Source organism: Aotus nancymaae, unplaced genomic scaffold (assembly GCF_030222135.1).
Source record: "Aotus nancymaae isolate 86718 unplaced genomic scaffold, 86718_ANA_hifiasm-v0.15.2.pri h1tg000049l, whole genome shotgun sequence".
In the NCBI taxonomy this organism is placed as follows: domain Eukaryota; kingdom Metazoa; phylum Chordata; class Mammalia; order Primates; family Aotidae; genus Aotus; species Aotus nancymaae.
In genome coordinates, this window is record NW_026988463.1 from 28,916,671 (window position 1) to 28,939,612 (window position 22,942).

Sequence of the window (22,942 nt, forward strand, 5' to 3'; positions counted from 1 at the left end):
ATGTAAGAACTAAGAACACAAAATACTTTTTTTTTTTTTTTTTAGCTAGCATATGTAACACAGGCCTTTGAGTAGATTAACCTAGAGAAAGAGACTACTATCTATTCTTAAGAGGCTAAGAGAATTTGAAGAGGAACCTTTATTTATTTTACTTTCTATGCTTTGTCAATTAGAGGATAAGTGTTTCATGGTTTGCAGTGCTATTCCATGATTTAGAATGTGGAAAGGTAATACTTTGGTGAATAATCAGGCATGGCCACAGTGTAAAATGAACCTTGTGTTTAATTCTGTTTTGTGTTGCTATAACAGAATACATGGCACTGGATAACTTACAAAGAATAGAATGTTGTATTGGCTCATGATTCTGGTGATTGCAAAGTCCAAGATTGGGCAGATTCAGCTGGTGAGGTGCTGATGCTACTTCAAGTTATGACAGAAAGCAGATGGGAAGTTGGCATATGCAAAGAGATCACATGGTGTGACAGTCAGAATAAGTCTAAGAAGCTAAACTTGCTTTTATATAGCCAACTCTCTAGTAACTAATATGGCCTTGCAGAAGCAGGAAATTATGCACTGTCAATGGAGGGTATTCATCTGTTAATGAGGAATCTGTGCCCATAACCCAAACACACCAAAACATTGTCATATTGCTGATCAAATTTCAACATACATTTTGGTGAGTACAAACCACATCTACATTAGCATCTATAATTCAATTTTTAAAAATAATGTCTAATAATTTGTACTGTTTTGGGGGTCTACATTTTAGGAAACAAATAGGAAGATCAGTGCATTGAAGATTAGAACAAAAAATCTTGGAGAAATCTAAGGTAATTTGCACCTAAGAGAAGGTAATATTCTTGGGACAGTCTTAGCATGTCATAATATTTATAAAACAAGCAAACAAAGTAAATGAGTACAACTTCAAATTTATTTATTTTTAGAAAGTTTTTAACCAAACCTATATACTCTAATGTACTGTAGATATTCACTGTTTGCAAAATAGTTCACTTGGAAACAGTGCTTCCTTAATTCATTTGCATTGCTATAAAGGAATACCTGAGGCTGGGTAATTTATAACAAAAAGAGTTTTATTTGACTTAACAGTTTTGCAGGCTGTACAAAAATTGTGGCACTGGCATCTGCTTCTGGTGAGACCCTCAGGGAACTTCCAATCATGGTGGAAGGAAAAGGAGAGATGACGTGTCACATGGTGAGAGATGCAAAAGAGAGGAAAAGAACATGTCAAACTTTTTAGCAATCACATTTAGCAGGAATAAAGTGTGAGAAGCCACTCATTACTGCAAGGGTACCATTAATTAGATATCCACCACCATGACCCAAACACCCCCCACCATGTTTTAGCACAAACTCTGGAGATCAGATGTCAATATGCTATTTGGAGGGGACAAATATCCAATCTATATCAAGTACTAAGAAACTGCAAATATGAATATTACTATTTTGATCATTGCTATGGGGGAAGGAGCTGTGTGGCAGGGCAATCAATCCATTCACTTTTAAACACAAAACCTCTACTTCTGTCATGGTACAAAACATCTGCTTTTCCTAAGAGCCATAGCAATATATGTTTAAATCTGTTAATAAAAGAAAATTATAGTAAATCAACTATTAATGAGATGCTTGTCAATTTTTGCACAAGTTATATGGTAGAGACACTGCATGAAAGTAAAGCAGGAAGGAAATGTGAAGAAACCTTTAGCCAGACCTGTTAAAATTGAAATAAATTTCTTTGGCAAGAGATGAGGTGCTTTTTGACTGAGCCTCTCAAGAAGGTGTTCAATGGAGACAAAGGAAAGCAGCCTGGTATCTTCACAGCCTGTCTCCTGGCATGGATCTGCCATCTCACCAGCTGGGGCAAGGCTAATTGGTGTCCCAGAATTCTGGGCACACTGTGTTTACAGTAAAGCTTCCAGTCCATCAGCAATAATTGAGTAGGAAACAATGTTCCCACCTTTTAAGCATGCAGACACAGGATGTAACCTTAGTAATGGGCAGGAGAAGGTAGAAAAATAAGTGTTAAAGCCCTAATTGTTTCAGAAAAAGACCTCTTGCTGGAACTTAGGTGGATACAGAACTTTGTATTCTTAGCTGCACAGTCTGGAGTGGTGTCCATCTCGCTGAGCTGAGATAGAGAGGCTAGCAGTGTTCGGTGTTCAAATTCCACGGATTTTTACATTTCTCATGGAAATTTTGTGAATTGCCTTGAATACATGTGCCTCATTTGCTTTTTGTCTTTAGGATACTTTTTAGTGGCTTTAAATGATTGTTTTAAAATAATTATTATATTCAACAGGGCAGTGGGTCAACAGATCTCTTCAGACTGTCATGCCACCCTAGTGCAGTTAATATTCTGCCAATTTCAGAAAATGCTCTGCAACATCAGTTATTTTATTTCCAAACAAAATTGATAAAAATATTTTTATGACTTGTAAAAACACACTGTGTACTTTTCAAAAATGTGATTAATGGATTAACATCAAATTAGAAATAAAAATTAGTCATTTAATTATGAACTATTAAAATAAAATGTGATTTTATAAATTTTTAAATTTATTATTGTTTATAGTGAATGTCATTCCAAAACAGTCTGAGATTTAGAAGTCTGCAAGAAGGCTCACTCTTAAAAAGTCCTGTAGCATTCAAGTCTCCTTGTCTCAATATCCCAAAGGTAACAATATTATTACAGGGGGCCTTCTGTATTCCTGGGTTCCACATTCATGATTCCAACCAAGCAGATAAAAAATATTTTTGAAAAAATTATTGGTACTGAACATATGCAGATCGTTTTTCTTGTCATTATTTCTTACAGAATACAACTCCTATCTACATGGCATTACATTGTATTACATGTTATAAGTAATCTAGAGATTATTTGAAGTATACAGGAGAATATGTGTAATTTATATCCAAATACTATGACATTTGATATTAATTAGGGACTTGAACATCCTTAGATTTTGATATCCATGTGAGGTCCTTAAGCCAATGCCTCAAGGACACCAAAAGACTAGTTTTTTTTTTTGTAAATGTTTTCCTCATTTATGTAAAAAAGTGTAATTTAAGCTATTCATATTTTTCTTTCCTTAGATATAAAAGGCAAGGCAATAAGGTTTACACAAATAGAAATATTACACTTTTTGTTTATTTAAAAATAAATCCTTTAGTTATATTTGTGTCAGTGTGTGCTTTCCTAAATTTTTATTCTTTATTATTATCATTATTATTATTATTTTAGAGAAGTGGTCTTGCTGTGTCACCTAGGCTGGAGTGCAGTTACACAATAACTCACTGTAGCCTTGAACTCTTATGCTCCAGCAAGCCTTCCATCTAAGCTTCTTGAGTAAATGAGAGAATAATGTTTAGGTATCATCAAAAACATTATAAGCTGGGCACAGTGGCTCATTCCTGTACTCCCAGCACTTTGGGAAACCAAAGGAAAGAATTACTTGAGGTCTGGAGTTTGAGAACAGCCTGGGCAATACAGTAGGTCCCAACTCCAGAAAATAATTTTAAAATAACCCAGACTTGGTGGCATTCACCTGTAGTCCTAGCTAATTGGGAGGCTGAGATGGAAGGATGGTTTAGGCCCAGGTGTTTGAAAGTTCTAGTGAGCCATGTCTGTACCACTCCAGCCTGGGTGACAGAATGAGATCCCATCTCACATTCATATAATAAATTCTATTGTTAATATTAAAGAAAAATAGTAATTCTGGTCATAAACATATTATTTCTTAACATGGAGGATTATATCTTAAAAATTTGTGCAAAATGTAAATATATATTCAAATATTAATAAAAATCATCCCATGCAAATAATTTCAACATATCGTAGATATTGGTGGTGATGTTCTAAATGAAGAATATTGGAATTTCTTATGAAACATTCTGCACAAAATGTCAATGTGAAACATTTTACTTATTTCTGCAATGTGAAGTACTGATGTTTTAGAACAAAAATGTACTTACGATTTTTTATTTATTTATTTATTTGTGACTGAGTTTTGCTGGTTTTGCTCAGGCTGGAGTGCAATGACACAATCTCAGTTCACTTCAATCTCCACCTCCAGGGCTCAAGTGATTCTTCTGCCTTAGCCTCCTGAGTAGCTGAGATTACAGGTGCCCACTACCATGCCCGACTAATGATTGTGTTTTTAGTAGAGCTGCGGTTTTGGGTTGCCAGGCTGGTCTCGAACTCCAGATCTCAGGTGATGTACCCACCTCGGTCATCCAAAGTGCTGGGATTACAGATGTGAGCCACAATGCCTAGCCTGCAAATCTTATTTAATGCAGACATGTAAACATACTCAGAAATTATAAAAATTCATAAAATGGCCAACACACTTATAGGAAAACATTGGAGCTTCCTTTCCTTTCCAGAAGGAAAACATGCCCTTCTTCCCAAGGACAACAGAGTCCTTGGCAGAATTTCCATTTTAGCAAAAAGCAGCCCCCAAAATAATTTCTTTTCTAACAAAGAGCAGCCTGAAAAATTGAGCTGCAAACATAGATAAGCAAACTGGAAGCTTATTCTTTGTCACCATGTATACAGTAAAGAAGCAGGCAACATGGTGCCAGCCAGGTAGGGAATTTATCTGCATAATAAAAAATTAGGGTGGGGCAGCCAGGTTTTTGCATACTGTGCAAATGGCACACCTAGTCTTAACCAGTTTTTCATGCCTTATGCAAATGGCACACCTGATCTGACCAATCTTGTGCCCTATAAGTAGTGACATGGAAATCTCCATACTCCATGAAACACCACTGATATTACTATAATATGTGTGTTAAATATGGTAGCTTTTTAAATTATGAAGAACATTTAAGCAAAAATAATAATAATAATAGTTACATTTTGGGCCATTTGGTAAAACACCTGCAATTATTTCACTAACATTTTGGATTTTTTTACTGTAAACTTTTTTTTAAAGTTTGGTACAGTGGTCTGAATTAAGATATTTTTTATTCAACATTTGAAAACCCTTTATACTTAATCATTTTTGGAGGAGATAATTGTATTAATTTACTGCTCTTATTCATGTAAAAGCTATTCATCTTCACTAGGTAGAATCCCTGTGCTACCTCATTCCTAAAGCCTGTGCATGATGCACCAAAGAACACTTTTAAATAACACTGCACATCTGACCTGTGTTTCAGAACATTTACACATGCACAGTTCAGAGGTAAATCAAAGGTGCTTTCTTGTAAGCATTAAGAAAAGCTATAAAAGAGAATGAGTCAATGCTCATAGAAACAGAGCCCTAATAAAAAGGTTTAAGTAAAATCTAGACAATAATTACATAATGGCATCACATGCTAGGCTATTCCTCTTACTTTAAAAACTTGACTGGCAAAGGGTATTCAGGAAATCTGTCCCAAGAGGTGACAAGAGTTTGGGGTGAGGATACTGATGACTGTGGTACTATCTTTAATAATTGAGAATATTGTTAAAAGTGTCACGAGCTGTAAAAGAAAAAAAATTGCAAAAATAGAAAAGTTCCGTTCTCTAATGAAGTCAAATATGACAGAAAAATGAGAGTTATAAGTTGCTGACCACTCATTCCAATACACTTTGAGAGACACTTGGACTTACTAATATGTGGTTCATCCACTGACTGTCCAGGCCTGTGGGTATCTGCAACTCTATATTCTCCTCGTTCTCTCTGAAAGTCTCTTGTGATTTCTGACAGTGACGTTAAGTGCTCCTGCCATGGGTCCCACAGCACCATGTTAGATACCCTTCGTCTGTCATTAGCTCATAAAAATACTGGTTATTAATACTATAATTACCAGTTTGTCTCATTTTTACTTAAATGAAAGCTCCCTTAAGGCACGGACTATATTTTTTTTATTCCCACTGCTCTATCCACAGTACTTAACACATCATCTGACATTTATTGGCAATTCAATAAATATTTGTTAATTTGAAGCAAAAACAGATTACTATCTACTCTAAGAAACTGTCATTCCTTCTTACTGGCAGTTTAAGTTCCCTAAATTCTCATTCCTCCCAGCCCCAGTTCAATGTTCATAGAAACTCACAGAGAGCTACATGCTCTGCACACACACATACACACATGTGTGCACATGTGCATGCACACGCACACATACACACACACACACTTCACTTTGAGAGACCACAAAGGATCATTGAGGAATTATTAACTCACCAAAAGAACTTATATGAACTGAACTGTGTAACAGCTGTTTCATTCATGAACAATTCTTTCTAGTGCTCCAGAGCAACAGCAGCAGGATTTCCTTATTCAACAAAGATTAATAATTCTATTGAGGAAAAGAGGAAAAGCCACTTTGTTTTCACTAATGAAGATAAATATATATGACCAATATAAACTATACATTTCACTTTGGATTATTCATGCCAGAGTCATAACGGTCTAGCACGGTACCTAGCACACTGTGGATGTTACTTTATTGAACTGTTCAAGCAATATATTATTTAATTTCTCTGATTAGCCATAAGTCTTATGTTATTATCCCCTCATATAGATGAGCAAACCAAGGTTAAACAATGGTAAGCTACTTTCCCTATAAGATATAGCTACTAAGTAGTACATCCAGAATTTGAATCCAAATCTCTCTTCTCTATGACATTTTGTAAAGTAAAACAAGTATTTTGAGTTTTAATAAACCTTTCACAAATCATAAATATAAAAGCCCTTGTTTAAATGTATAGATATTGTAACTAGATTTCTAAATGATTAATTTGATAAATATTTGCTGCTTTTTATCATTATTTCTTTTAATGTGTCTTGTTTCCCCAATTACTTTGAAAGCCATTTAAAGGTTTGTCTTGTCTTGTGTCTCTTTATTGCATCCTACTTTCTAAGAAAGAGACTTCCACCTTTACTCTCAAGTGGTATTTGTTGAGTGATTGATATCCAGCTCAACTCTGCAAAACATAAACATCTTTGTGAATAGTCAGTTTTAGGAATTATACTATTGTTTCATAATGAAATAATTAGTATTGAATAACTAGATATTTTGAGATGTATAGTCCAGGGATTTAATATACAAATTTGCAGTCTCACATCTCTTTTCATTGCAGATAGGTGAAATACTTGTAAAGAGCTGATCCATTTTTCTAATTGTAAAAAAAGATTATCTAATTTTTATCTATTTTTCTGCAATAGTAGTTTTAAAGTGCCTCACTACTAAATTTCATTGTGACCACATAATGCCATTTAAAAAATCCTTTTGGGGGAGAGTCATTTCCTTTTTTTTTGATACAGAGTCTCATTCCATCACCAGGCACCAGGCTGGAGTGCAGTGGCGCAATCTTGGCTCACTGCAACCTCTGCCTCCCGGGTTCAAGTGATTCTCCCGCCTCAGCCACCTGAGTAGCTGGGATTTGTGCCACCACGCCCAGCTAATTTTTGTATTATTAGTAGAGATGGGTTTTCACCATGTTGGCCAGGATGGTCTTGATCTGTTGACCTCATAATCTGCCCGCCTTGGCCTCCCAAAGTGCTGAGATTACAGGTGTTAGTCACAGCGCCCAGCTCAGTATTATTTCTTAATTCAGTAAAGAGTACAAATAATGTGTCAAATAATAATGACAAAAAATACCTGGGATTCAGATTATGTGCCTCAACTCATGACACAGACATAATAAGCAGTAGATCTAGCTGCCAAATACCAGCAATCAACTCCTGTATCCAGGATGAGGGGAGGCAGATGTTTGATCTTATCGAAACTTTATATACATGTTCTAAATAATTATCAAAACAATTTGTTAAAAGATTAACCTAAGACATGCATATGGCTCCTTCTAAAAAACAAAAAGGAGTTTTTGCTTAATTAATCCGTATATTGCAGTGAGGATGCTTTTTAACTGCATTTTTATTAAATTAACTAATGGTTTTTTAACATGAGGAGAGAAATGTTCAATGGAAGTGAACAATCAATTCACAGAACAACAGATGATTAGTAATTATGAAACTATTAGAGGGGTGAGTACTGGGAGCTTGTTTTATAAAGTACATTAATTTGGAAATTTGTAAATATGAAAACATCCTAGAGCTACAGGCCATAGATAAAAGAGGTACAAACTAATGTAAACTTAGTTCCAAGCCTTAGGTGAAATATAATCTAGAGAATCTGGCAAATGATATTAAGCCTGGGTATTACATGTGACCTAAAATGGAGTGCCTACAGCTTGGCATGGGGTGTTAAATGAAAGTAAGTGGATTGTTTTGCTTTGTTTTCAGTAGGGAAGACAAATATCATCTAGCCATGTTTCTTTTAAAGCTAGGGTCAAAACAGACTTTAATATATTACTGATATTTAAAAATACTTTCTAATTTATCTCTCACAAAAGTTCTATTTTAACTTTGCCACTGATCTGGCTTCTGTGGCATTAGAATTAAAACTCAGGGAAATAAGTTAATCTGCAAAGGTAACTTTTTTTGTCCTAAGTAAAGGTTAGAGCTAGACAATTATTTAAAATTTCTAATGTGTCCAGAAAGGTTTTCTCTGACATTGTGGAGACTTTTGAATGAGCTTGGAAAACCTATGATGCCCCTCTATGTTATAAGTCATATTTAGCAACCAGATCATGAGAGAAAAGAAAGAAGAATCATTCCAAACATTCACAGGTGTGAGTCATTAGTTTTACTCAAAAACTAATGCAAAGGCCAGGCCCAGTGGCTCAGGCCTGTAATTCCAGCACTTTGGGAGGACAAGGTTGCTGTATCACTTAAGGTTAGGAGTTCAAGACAAGCCTGGCCAATATGGCAAAACCTCATCTCTACTAAAAATACCAAAATTAGCTAGGTGTGGTAGTGAACAACTGTAGTCCCAGCTACTTGGAAGGCTGAAGCATAGGAATTGCTTGAACCCAGGAGGCAGAGGTTGCAGTGAGCCATGAACGTGCCACTGCACTCCAGCATAGGAAACAGCAAGATTTCATCTCATAAAAAAAAAAAAAACTTAGAGGCTTTCACTTTCTCTCCTTTAAGGAGATATAGGCAAGCAAAAGTGTGAGCCAAAGCATGTATGAGGTGTGACTCTGGGACACCAGGCACACCGAAGCTAGACACCTTATTAAAAATAGGGAGATTCTGGGTAGCATGCAATGGTGTTTATGACTAAATGATCACAACTAGTTATATGTTTGTTTCTTCTCTACTCCATTGACTAGCCTTAAATTTTCTTTTTTTTTTTTTTGGAACAGGCTAACTCTGCCACCCAGGCTGAAGTGCAGTGGCTCAATCTTAACTCACTGCAACCTTCACCTACTGGGTTCAAGCAATTCTCCTGCCTCAGCCTCCCAAGTAGCTGGAATTACAGGTGTGCATCACCATGACAGGCTAAATTTGTTTCTCATATTTTTAGTAGAGACAGGGTCTCATCATGTTGTCCAGCCTGGTCTGAAACTCCTGACCTCAGGTGATCCACCTGCCTCAGCCCCACAAAGTGCTGGGATTACAGGCCTGAGACACCATAACAGGCCTAGTCTTAAAAAAAAATTTTTTTTAAAGGGGTGTAGGCAGGGCACAGTGGTTCACACCTGTAATCCCAGCACTTTGGGAGGCTGCAGCATGGGCATCACCTGAGACCAGCCTGACCAACATGGAGAAACCCCATCTCTACTAAAAGTACAAAATTAGCCTGGCATGGTGGTGCATGCCTGTAATCCCAGATACTTGGGACGCTGAGGCAGGAGAATCGCTTGAATCCAGGAGGCAGAGGTTGCAATGAGCCAAGATTGTGCAATTGCACTCCAGCCTGAGCAACAAGAGAAAAATTTCATCTCAAAAAACAAAAAATAACAAAACAACAACAACAATAACAACAAAATTAGCTGGGCATGGTGGTAGACTCCTGTAAGCTCAGCTACTCAGGAGGCTGAGGTGGGAGGATCACTTGAACCTAGAAGGTCAAGATTGCACTGATGCAAGAAAGCACCATTGCAAAGCAGTTTGGGCAACAGAGCAAGACTCTACCTCAAAAAAGGAAAAAAGCAACAAAAAAATCTGTAAACTAGAGGGGCAAAAAAAAAAAGGCCACACACAAAGGACTGGGAATCAGAATGGCTTCACAATAATGTGAATGTACTTAATACCACAGAACTATGCACTTAAAAGACTGAATGCAGGGAGTCACACCTGTAATCCCAGCACTTTGGGAGGCTGAGACGGGCAGATGGATCATTTGAGGTCAAGAGTTCGAGACCAGCACGACCAATATGCTGAAACCCCGTCTCTACTAAAAATATAAAAATTAGGGGGGTGTGATATAAAGCACCTGTAATCCCAGATACTCAGGAGGTTGAAGCAGGAGACTCACTTGAAACCCGGAGGTAGAAGTTGTAGTGAGCTGAGATTGTGCCACTGCACTCCAGCCTGGGTGACAGAGTGAGACTCTGGATCAAAAAACAAAAAACCAACCAACCAACAATCAAAAACTATGCACTTAAAAATGGTTAACATGATATGTATATTTAGCCACAACAAAATGTTTTTTTATAAGATAGAGTTTTGCTCTGTCACCCAAGCTGGAGTGCAGTGGCGTAATTTTGGCTCACTTCGGCCTCTGCCTCCGGGGTTCAAGCCATTCTCCAGCCTCAGTCACCTAAGTAGCTGAGATTATAGGCACGTGCCAGCAAGCCTGGCTAATTTTTGTATTTTTAGTAGAGATGGGGTTTTACCGTGTTGGCCAAACTGGTCTCAAACTCCTGACCTCAGTTGATCCACCCACCTGGGCCTCCCAAACTACTCAGTTACAGGCATGAGCCACTGCGTCTGGCCAATACAATAATTTCTTCAAAAAGAATGATAGAACAGACATGGTGCTCATGCCTGTAATCCCAGCACTTTGGGAGTCCAAGGTGGGCGGATCACGAGGTGAAGAAATCGAGATGCGCACCAGAAGGTAGAGGGACTACAGACAAACCGCGCTTAAGTGCGTTGGCCACACTAATGTCCAGCATACGGGGCTCCCACACACAAATGAACACACACAGGAAGATACACACACAAGGCACACGGACACACAAACACAGACACAGACAGATATGCAGGCAGACAGACACACACAGACACAAACACACACACACACACACACACAGAAAGAAAGACACACGGAGACATCCAACAGTCGCAGGCAGCTCCTGAGGCCAAGGAGTTCTACCCTCTGCCGGGAAGCCCATCGCGGACAGAGCAGCCCGCGACACACAGAGTGGCGGTACCTGGAAATCCCATCAGGGACAGCTCTGAAGGAGATGCACGCCCTACAGCGTCTGAGCCGGCCTGAAGCATCCTGGGGATCGTTCGAGATCGCCCTGGGCATCCCCGAAGCTCCGCTGCAGCTTTTCTCAGCCTGGCTCCGCCCTGCCCGACTTCTGAAATCGCGGGACCATAATGAAGATTCAGGGGAGAGGGGGGCGGTCGCCCAACGCCGAGGCACTGCCACGGAGGGCCCCTGCATTGCCAAGCCGCTGAGATGGTGGTTCCCCGGGCCACAGGGGCGGTCACTGTGACGCGAGTCCCGGGTGGGCGCTCGCGCTTGTGACGCGCCGCTTGCGCAGGAGCATTGGTGTGCCGGGCTGGCCAGGCGCAATGTCGGTGCTCTGCTGCCGGCAGGCCGCAGCCGCACCGGAAAATGCTGGCGGCGGTGTTCGAGGCGGCCCTGGGGAAGGAGGCTACTTGCCACAAAGCCTGGCATCTGGCAACAGAGCGAGGCTCTGCCTCATAAAAACAAAAAAAAAAAAAAAAAATTAAAATACTTTTCTTTGAGAGCCAGTTTCGCTCTTGTTACCCAGGCTGGAGTGCAATGGCGCGATCTGGGCTCACTGCAACCTCCGCCTCCTGGGTTCAAGCAATTCTCCTGCCTCAGCCTCCCGAGTAGCTGGGACTACAGGCACGCACAACCATGCTCGGCTAATTTTTTATCTGTTTAGTAGACACGGGGTTTCACCATGTTGACAAGGATGGTCTCGATCTCTTGACCTCGTGATCCACCCGCCTCGGCCTCCCAAAGTGCTGGGATTATAGGCGTGAGCCACCGCGCCCGGCCTAAAATACATATTTACTCAAAAACTAATGCAAAGGCCAGGCCCGGTGACTCAGGCCTGTAATCCCAGCGCTTTGGGAGGACAAGGTGGGTGGATCACTTAAGGTTAGGGGTTCAAGACAAGCCTGGCCAATATGGTAAAACCCCATCTCTACTAAAATTACAAAAATTAGCTAGGTGTGGTGGTGCACAACAGTAGTCCCAGCTACTTGGGAGGCTGAGGCATAGGAATTGCTTGAACCCAGGAGGCAGAGGTTGCAGTGAGCCATGAACGTGCCACTGCACTCCAGCGTAGGAAACAGAGCAAGATTTCATCTCAAAAAAAAAAAAAATTAGAGGCTTTCACATTCTCTCCTTTGAGCAGATATGCCCAAGGAAAGGTGTGAGCCAAAGCATTTGTCAGGTGTGACTCTGGGACACCGGGCACACCTAAGCTAGATACCTTATTAAAAATAGGGAGATTCTGGCTGGTCGGCATGCAGTGGTATTTATAACTAATTGATCACAACCAGTTACATGTTTGTTTCTTCTCTACTCCCTTGACTAGCCTTAATTTTTTTTTTTTTTTGCGGGGGGGACAGTTTTGCGTGCAGTGGCTCAATCTTGACTCACTGCAACCTTCACTTACCGGGTTCAAGCAATTCTCCTACATCAGCCTCCCAAGTAGCTGGAATTACAGGTGTGCATCACCATGCCCGGCTAAGTTTTTTTTTTTTTTTTTTTTTTTTTGTATTTTTAGTAGAGACAGGGTCTCATCATGTTGTCCAGCCTGGTCTCAAACTCCTGACCTCAGGTGATCCACCTGCCTCAGCATCACAAAGTGCTGCGATTATAGTTCTGAGTCACCACAACCGGCCTAGTATTTTAAAAAAAAGTTTTTAAAGGGGTGTAGGCAGGGCACAGTGGCTCACATCTGTAATCCCAGCACTTTGGGAGGCTGTGGCAGGGGGATCACCTGAGGTCGGGAGTTCGAGATCAGCCTGACCAACATGGAGAAACCCCATCTCTACTAAAAGTACAAAATTAGCCTGGAGTGGTGGTGCATGCCTGTAATCCCAGGTACTGGGGATGCTGAGGCAGGAGAATCGCTTGAACCCGAGAGGCGGAGGTTGCAGTGAGCCAAGATTGTGCCATTGCACTCCAGCCTGGGCAACAGGAGCAAAACTCCATCTGTAATCCCAGCACTTTGGGAGGCAGAGGAGGATGGATCACTTGAGTTCAGGAGTTCGAGACTGGCTAGGCCATGGTGAAACCTCATCTCTATTAAAAATACAAAAATTAGCCACACGTGGTAGCACACACATGTAGTCCCAGCTACTGGGGAGGCTAAGGTGGAAGGACTGTTTGAGCCCAGGAGGTCAAAGCTGCAGTGAGCCATGATTGCACCACTGCACTCCAGCCTGGGTGATACCCTGTCTCAAAAAACAAACAAACAAACATGTATGATATTGGTCCAGGAATAAACAACTGAAAAGAACAGAGACATTAGAAAGTAAACACAGGCTGGCTGGATGCAGTGGCTCATGCCTGTAATCCCAGCACAATCTCTCATGCCTGTAATTCCAGCACCCAAGGCGGGTGGATCACTTGAGGTCAGGAGTTCAAGACCAGCATGGCCAACGTGGTGAAAACCCGTCTCTCTTAAAAATACAATAAATTAGCAGGAGTAGTAGCACGCACCTATAGCCCTAGTTACATGAGAGGATGTTGCAATGAGCTGAGATAGCGTCATTGCACTGCAGCCTAGGCAACGAGAACGAGACTCCATCACCAAGAAAATAAAAACAAAACACATGTATACATACCTACATACATACATGTTGGATATATTGAAATTGAGGACATGATGAGGTTAAGACGGGCACCAGAAGGTAGAGGGACTACAGAGAAACCGCGCTGGAGTGCGCTGGCCACACTCATGTCCAGCATACAGGGCTCCCACACACAAATGAACACACACAGGAAGATACACAGACACACACACACACACACACACACACACACACACACACACACACAGAAAGACACACGGAGACATCTAACAGTCGCCGGCAGCTCCTGAGTCTATGGGGTTCTGCTCTCTGCTGGGAAGCCCATCGCACAGAGATCAGCCCCACGACACACAGACTGGCGGTACCTGGAAATCCCATCAGGGACAGCTTTGAAGGAGACGCACCCCCTACAGCGTCTGAGCAGGCCTGAAGCATTCTGGGGATCCTTCGGGATCGCCCTGGGCATTCGCGAAGCTCCGCTGCAGCTTTTCTCAGCCTGGTTCCGCCCTGCCCGACTTCTGAAATCGTGAGACCGTGACGAAGATTGCGGGGAGAGGGGGGCCGACGCCCAATGCCGAGGCACTGCCACGGAGGACCCCTGCATTGCCAAGCCGCTGAGACGGTGGCTCCCCGGGCCACGGGGATGGTCCCTGTGACGGGAGTCCCGGGTGGGCGCTCGCGCTTGTGACGCGCCGCTTGCGCATGCGCATTGGCGTGTCGGGCTGGCCAGGCGGAATGTCGGCGCTCTGCTGCTGGCAGGCCGCAGCCGCACCGGAAAATGCTGGCGGCGGTGTCCAAGGCGGCCCCGGGGAAGGAGGCTACTTGCCACAAAGCCTGGCGTCTGGCAACAGTGAGGCTCTGCCTTGTAAAGAAAAAAAAAAGAAATTAAAATACATTTTTTTTGTTGTTGTTGTTGTTGAGACCGAGTTTCGCTCTTGTTACCCAGGCTGGAGTGCAATGGCGCGATCTGGGCTCACTGCAACCTCCGCCTCCTGGGTTCAAGCAATTCTCCTGCCTCAGCCTCCCTAGTAGCTGGGGTTACAGGCACGCACCACCATTTTCGGCTAATTTTTTTTATGTTTAGTACAGACGGGGTTTCACCATGTTGACAAGGATGGTCTCGATCTCTTGACCTCGTGATCCACCCGCCTGGGCCTCCCAAAGTGCTGAGATTATAAGCATGAGCCACCGCGCCCGGCCTAAAATACATATTTACTCAAAAACTAATGCAAAGGCCAGGCCCGGTGTCTCAGGCCTGTAATCCCAGCACTTTGGGAGGACAAGGTGGGTGGATCGCTTAAGGTTAGGAGTTCAAGACCATCCTGGCCAATATAGCAAAAACCACATCTCTACTAAAAATACAATGGGGATCTGTCTAGGGATATTAGGGCTGGAGGCTTTTTCCTTCCCACATATAAGAGTCACAATTCCAACTTTTGACTGTCCCTGAGTGTGAGGTTCAGAACCTCAACAGTCAGTAGGCTGAGTTCATGTGGCAACATCACAATTCTATTTTTTTTTTTCTTGAGACATGGTCTTACACTGTGACCCAGGCTGGAGTGCAGTTTTGCTATCTCAGCTCACTGCAACCTCCACCTCCCAGTTTCAAGTGATTCTCCTGTCTCAGTCTCCTGAGTAGCTGGGACTACAGGCACCCACCACCACACACAGCTAAGTTTTTTTGTATTTTTAGCAGAGATGGGGTTTCACTAGGTTAGCCAGCGTGGTCTCCAACTCTTGACCTTGAGATTCACCTTCCTTGGCCTCCCAAAGTGATGGGATTACAGGCATGAGCCACCACCATGGCCTACAATTCTTACTGTTGGCTTTGTGGGCCTATGAGAGTCAAAATCCCACTTGTGTTTTGGGCCCTCTTATGACACTCTCTGTGCCACTCAGAAACTTTATGCAATATGCGTGAGTGTTGTAATCTGGGGACTTTCTACAAGTAAAGATCCAGTAAATTGCCCATTTCCTTAGGCCAAGCTAGAAGAGTCAAAATCTTTTCTATTGTCTTCATTCAGGTATGAGAGTAGTCATCATGCTTGTGAGTTGGGGCTAGGTGTACATCACAATCTCAAATGTGGGCAGAAATCAGGCATAAGTTCAAATCAACTGAATATCAGGCAAGGAATATGTCAATATTTCCCCCCATGGGCAGGTCCCAGTAGAAGAGTTACAACACTTGGATGTTTGGCCCATTGATATGTAACAATTGATATGTAACAATTCTTTCTGTAGTCAGGATAAGAGCAGGAAAGGAGAGTCATCTCACCTAGGTGCTGCCTCAGCAGTATGTCACAATGCCGTCTTTAATCATGGTTTGCACCAGAGAGGAGAGTCATATTATGTAATTGATGACCTCAAAAATATGTCACAATAATTGGGTTCTTCTGCACATAAGACCTGGATGCCTGAGACTCCCTGCATGTGAGTGGAGTGTAGATAAGCCCCTCTCCACAAATGTTTACAAAACTGATTTCAGAGATGCATATGCTAGTGGCTATAATCTAGTTACTGTGTCATGCAGTACATATGTGATTGAATGAAGAAGGGAATCCAAGCTGGGCATGGTGGCTCAAGCCTGTAATCCCAGCACTTTCAGAGGCTGAGGTGGGCAGATCACGAGGTCAAGAGATTAAGACTGTCCTGGCCAACATGGTGAAACCCCATCTCTACTAAAAATACAAAAAAAATGAACTGGGCATGGTGGCATGTGCCTGTAGTCCCAGCTACCTGGGAGGCTGAGGCAGGAGAATTACTTGAACCTGGAGGTGGAGGTTGCAGTGAGCCAAGATCGTGCCACTGCACTCCAGCCTGGCACCTGGTGACAGAGCGAGACTCTGTCTCAAAAAATAAAAAAAGAAGGGAATCCAAAAACATCTCTATAAAAGGACCAGTCCTTCATTACTTCTTCTAGGATGTTTCTCCTCTTAGCTTTGATCATGTAGGGTATTTAGTTTATATGGCTGGTCTGTGCTACAGAATTTACAGGATTTTATTGAAGATATTGATTTTTCTGGCATAATGGGAAGATGCCATAAGTCAAATAATTCTGACAGTAATGGCTAATATTGATTAAGAACTTACCAGGTTTGAATTAATTCACTTACTCTTCCCAAACTTTTGGAGCAGATGCTGATATTGTTTACAATATGCAGGTTGGGAAACTGAAGCACAGAGATGTTAAGCCTGCTCAGAGGAGAACATCTCAGTATTACATTGCTTTCTCCAGTTTCCTCCCTATTCTATTTCTTCTGCTATCCCTACATTAAGATGCTGGTCTTTATATTTAAAAGTATATGTGTAGCATATTTTTAGAGTTATTTATGTATTTTTTTCTACCTGGTCACAAAGCAAATCTAAGCAATTATCAGAGTGTTTTACATATTATATTCTCTTTCGACAAGCAATTGAGTTATAAATACCAATAAAAGGGCCAGGTGCGGTGGCTCACGCCTGTAATCCCAGCACTTTGGGAGGCCGAGGCGGGTGGATCACGAGGTCAAGAGATCGAGACCATCCTGGTCAACATGGTGAAACCCCATCTCTACTAAAAATACAAAAAATTAGCTGGGCATGGTGGTGCATGCCTGTAATCCCAGCTACTCAGGAGGCTGAGGCAGGAGAATTGCCTGAACCCAGGAGGCGGAGGTTGCAGTGAGCCGAGATCGTGCCATTGCACTCCAGCCTGGGCAACAAGAGTGAAACTCCATCTCAAAAAAAAAAACAAACCAATAAAAAGAAAACTAAAACAAACAAAATTTGGCAATTTCTTTTAAAGATATGCTTATTCAAGTAAGAAACAACAACTATAATAAAAAGATAATTAGCATGGAACAATAATAAATTTACCATTTTTAAAACTTGTGGGATGAAATTAGAGCAATTCTTAGAGGTTAATTTTTAGCCTTAAATACTTACATTAGAAGTTTTGTTTAAAAAGCTGAAAGATAGACAAATATCCAAGTTTTATAAAATGAACAATAGAACACATGTATAGAACAAAAAAGAAGATAAATGAACATAGTAATAAAATAGAATTTTACCATACAATAGAAAGAATTAACTTAGCCAAAAGCTGTGTCTTGTTAAAACTAAACGGCAAATGAGAGGGGCCTATGGGGAGAAGGGCTGAGCTGGGTGGCAGTGCAGTGGGGCCTCCTCCCTGCTCTGTCCTCTGCAGCGTTTGCCTATGGGGCCGCTGGGGCTGAGAAGACACGTACCACGCTGAGAAGGGAGGAGGCCCACAGCATCATGGACCTGACCACTGTGGAAGTCTGCATGCATCTTTAGGCCCACCAGAAAGAGAAGCACATTTAGGTGCTCATCACCTACCAGGAGGCCAGGCTACCCCCTGCTCTGGATTTCATTCTACAACCACCTGAGGAGACGAGTGAGTGCCTGAGGTTGAGTGAGCCAGTGGGAAGCAGGGTAGTAGGAAATGAGAAATTGGGGCCCAGTGAGAGCTCATTACATGGATACAGCTCAGTGAGATGCTGCATGAGAATGATCCTCACCACATGGCCCTGCTCTTGTCATTTAACATGGTGATCTAAAGTGTCACTTATGCACAGGGTCTCAGATATGCCTGGCCTCATGCTTCTGCCTCCAGCCTTTAGGAAGAGAGTTTTCCCAATTGGCCCCTCTCCCAGGCCTCTTCCTTTGCCTTCAGATGTACAATGACCAGATTTAGAAGCTCCTGGAGCCCAAGGGGCCCCTTACCATCTGTGAGGACCTGGACAAAGGGGTAGTGGTACAAGGACATATTTTTTCACCAGGAGTGGGATTGGGCTCAGGTGAGATGAGCAGCCACATTGGTCCTCCAGGGTTTCTTCATAAAACAGTTTGGAGATGCCCTGGGTCCTGTGATGATGGAGGCAGAGGTGGCAGGAAGGGGGCTGACATTGGTTTTGAAGAGCAGCCTTATTTATCAGGGGAAATGTCCTAGTGGGAGAGTCCACAGCCCCACTCCTGGCCCTCTTTTCTGCAGCCAACCTAAGCCGAGTAGCTGCTGAAGATGCTGACCAGGGTGCACAGCACCCCACTGATGCCAGTTCAACTCCCTCCCACTCCCATACCATCTTCCAGGTGACAGGGATCATGAGTCAGAGGCTGAAGCAGGGGCTCCTGATGCCCAGCTCCCCTCAATGACTGCATCTGTCCCAGACTTTTAAGAAGCAGCAGAACTGGGTTTCAGGACTGAGCCAGGCTGTTCATGTGGCCAAGAAAAGCCTGATTGACCTGGCTGGCTCTGAGCTGGCATCCAGTACCCAGGTAAAAATGTGCCAACTGTCAAGTGCTCTCTGCTGGTTCTTACCAACATCCTCAATGCCCTGGCGGATGCAAAGGTATAAGCAGCACAGACCAGCATCCATCCCAAGATAGCGACCAAGTGCCTGAACCCTGGTGAAAGGCTGCCAGGCCCCACCTGGGACACTGTAGTCAGCCACTTCACTTCATACCTGCTCACTGTCCCCCAGGGCCACAAGACCCATGTGCCCTGCAAGGACAGAAAACTGATCTATCTGTTCAAAGACTCCCTCAGGGGTAACTGCCACATAGTGATGATTCCTGCCATCAGCCCCTCCAGTGTGGACTACAAGGGCACATACAACACCATTAATTATGCTGACTGGGTCAAGAGGGTCACATTCCCAAGTATGTGCCATCAGAGGCCAGCTCAGATGTAGTGGGAGCCCTCAGTCTAGAAGCAAGAAGAGGCAGAACCAAGACAGCTCCCTCAGATTCCCACAACAAGTGTTCCCCAAGGCAGAACAAGGAAGGTCCTCTGTCTCCATGGAGATTCTTTGTGACAGAAGCAACAGAACCCCCATGCTTGGATGTGAAGTTGTCATCTGTGAAAAGATGGTCTCCAAAATGAAGAAAAACAGGAGGAGGGGTGATCTTGTGTGGGCTGATGGTTTAGTCCAGGCTTATTTTTAGAAACAGAAGGGGCCAGGTGCAGTGGCTCATTCCTGTAATCTTAGCACTTTGGGAGGCTGAGGTGGGCAGATCACCTGAGGTCAGGAGTTCAAGATCAGCCTGACCAACTTGGAGAAACCCTGTCTCTACTAAAATACAAAATTAGCCGGGTGTACTGACACATGCCTGTAATCCCAGCTACTCAGGAGGCTGAGGTAGGAGAATCACTTGACAAAGGGACTATTGGCTGAGTTACCACCGAATGCTCAGCCCCAGTATTGACAAGAAAATTAATATCTCTGCCCCCTACTGTAATCCTGACCATGGGATCCTTGCGGGGTTGATGAGCCTGTTCCCCCTCAGCCCAGCAACCCTTCTGCCAGGTTGAACACAGATTCTTCTTCCTTTTTTGAGACCCTTTGCTCTGGACATTACTGCTTTTTCTTTAACTATGGGCACTTATTCTTCCAGTGTCCTATCTCTTTATAATAGACACACTGGTTTTTTTTTTGCAAGGGCAGCTGGCCAGACTGGGTCTTTTTACTCTGGCCCTCCTTTCCCTGCCCTCTGAGAGGGGGCCTCCCCATGGCTGTGGCTAACAAGTCAGCATTTCTTCTGGCTTGTCGCTCATTTTCTCTGCAGGCCTCTCTGTGGCTCACTGCTTCTTGGTTTACAAAAACCTGGTGTGCTATCTCCAACAACCAAGAAGTACACATAGCCACAAACTCGGTCTGCTTCTTAAGCTTTCTTTTGATGTCCTCAGCACTTTGGATAACTAGGGTCATGTTAAACATTTGTTGATTTATTTATGGAGTTCCTTGCGTTAAATGGGGTGTACATTTGGAAAGCCTCACAGAGTCTCTCAAATAAACATTCATGACTCTCATCCTTTTCTTGCATAACCTCTGATACCTTATTAAGATTGGTAGTCTTATGGGCTTAATTTCTTAGTCCTTCCAGGACAGCTTCCCTATGTTGGATTAGACTTTCTATGCCCTCTTGCTCATTGGGATACCAATTGGGATTTGTCCCAGGCAATTGCACTCTAACGTACTTCTGGGGGTTCTGAAATTCAGCTGGGACATGTTCCTCCACCCACTTAGTTGCTGCTTGAAGCACTCTTTGCCTCTCATGCATATTAAAGAGGTGCATGAGCAATTGGTGGCAATCAACCAAAGTGGGGTTATGTGTCTGAATAACAGTTTGTAGCAAATTAATTAAGACCTCTGGCTTTTCTGTATATGAGGTGGTGGTGTTTTTCCAATTAAGCAGATTAGTGGTGGTGAAAGGATGGTACACAAACACACATCTCTCCCTTATGTGTCCATTTTCATTCACACTGGTATACTACTTCTCCTTTAAAGGCATCTGCACCCCATGTTTGGGCTGCAGACAGGTCATGAAGGGAGGGGTTTCCTCCAGAGGTGTCTTGCCTCTCTCCTCAACTCTGGGTGACCTAGGGGTTTTGGGAGGACTGGGAGGTTGCTCTGGTCCTGTTAGCTTGGATCTCTTCTCTTTTCTTTATAGAGAGGAGGAGCTAGGGAAGATTATGCTGTTTCCTGAGGCAAGTTGTCTTCTGGCTCTGGGTCAACTACAACTGTAGGCTTTTGCTTTCTCTAACAGGTAGAGCATGAATCCTCCTTCTTTAACTGTCCCTTTGCCACTAACACTGCTGTAGCTTGCCCTCTCAGCCACTGCAGAAGTTTAACACCAGCTGAAGCCAACTATTTATATAAGGGAACTGGTCCAAATGCCCTGGCTTGCCCATAACTTGATGCCACACTAGAAACCAAAGACTGGTCCAGACTTCCCTCTGATGGACATCCTACTTCAAAGGGAGGCCAATCTATCTCATTATACAACCTCCCTGGGGTCATAGAGACTCCATAATCACCACTATACCCATTCTCAAAATTCTTTAACATGGTCCCTAATGGGTTAGGTTTCCCCTGTGTTTCATATCTCCCTCCCTCCAGCCAAGTCAGAAAGAGAAACAAGATCAAGGTCTCCAGCCAAGTCAGAAACAGAAACAAACTCAAGGTGGCAGGACTGACTTACAAGAAAACAAAATTAAAACCAAGGTGCCGAGATAAGTACACACAAAAACAGAATGAAGATCAAGTTGCCAAGATTGGCATACCATGGGTGATCAGGCCACACTTCTGCTCAGATGGAGTGCGCTAACTTCCAGGATGGATCCTACCATTTTCCAGTTGTCTGGATGTCACCAAGTGTCAATTCCTTATCGGTCTTCAGCCACTGGGTTTATCACCATGGGGGCCTCCCAGATCTCTCTCCAGCGAGGTGGTCCACTGAGAAAGTGAAAATGCCCTCTCAGAGGCATCTTAAAAGTTTACATCGCCTAAGCTAGCCAGAGCTCACCATGGGGATGCCCCACAGGACAGGCCAAAGCCACCTAAAAGGCTGTCCCAGTCATCTGCCAAAGCAAGTGTTGATTCCCAGTCAGGGAACCAGAAAGTTGCAAGATGAACCACTGACAGAACCCCTCAGACACTGGAGTGAGGAAGGAAGAGACTTTTATTTAGCTAGCTGTGGATCATTGGTGGGCTTTTGTCCAAAAAAAAAAGCAGAGTTCCCTGAAAAGCAGTTTCTTTCCCTTTATAAAGATATACAACCCAAAGGGGAGCAGAGAGAAAACTGTGTCATTGCATATTGGCTGGACATCTGACATTACAGTCTTTGGCTTTCATTGATTTGCTAATTTACATGTAGCATGAGAGGGGAAGTGTTACAGAAGTTGAGCAAAAGCAGTAAATTACTTAGTGACAAAGGCATCTGTAAGGGTGGCGTCTGGTTGCTGCAGACAGGGAGTACGTGACTCAGGGAAGGTCCTTTAGCAGTAAGAGAAACATTTGCAACACTTTCAAGGCTGACAAATAACATAGACACTAGTTACAGAGAGGGAGGTTATTTCTCAGTCCTTGGGCCCTGCTGTGGCCGAGCTGGTGGGTCAGCATCTCACCTGATTACTGACTTTACCTTTGTGCTATTTTGTCTCCCCTCCCCTTTTTTTCTAACAGGAGACAGGCAAGGGAGAGAGATAAACACCTCTCTCACCAAGGTGGCCCCCTGATCCAAGCCCCAGTCAGGGATGACACTGCTTAACTTCTGTGCTGGGGCCCCTCAGGGTGCTATGGCATCCAATAGCTGCCAGGCAGGCCCCCACA

At 43.0% G+C, this 22,942-nt stretch overlaps 1 long non-coding RNA gene across 1 annotated transcript; it reads right to left on the reverse strand.

The window, feature by feature from the left end:
- Positions 1-1,070: 1,070 nt before the first annotated feature.
- Positions 1,071-14,423, reverse strand: LOC135269048 (uncharacterized). The gene is made up of 2 exons (XR_010337398.1): positions 14,195-14,423; positions 1,071-6,306 (listed from the first exon to the last, which is right to left on the reverse strand). It is a non-coding gene; the product is annotated as an uncharacterized LOC135269048 (long non-coding RNA).
- Between the last annotated feature and the right edge of the window lie 8,519 nt (positions 14,424-22,942).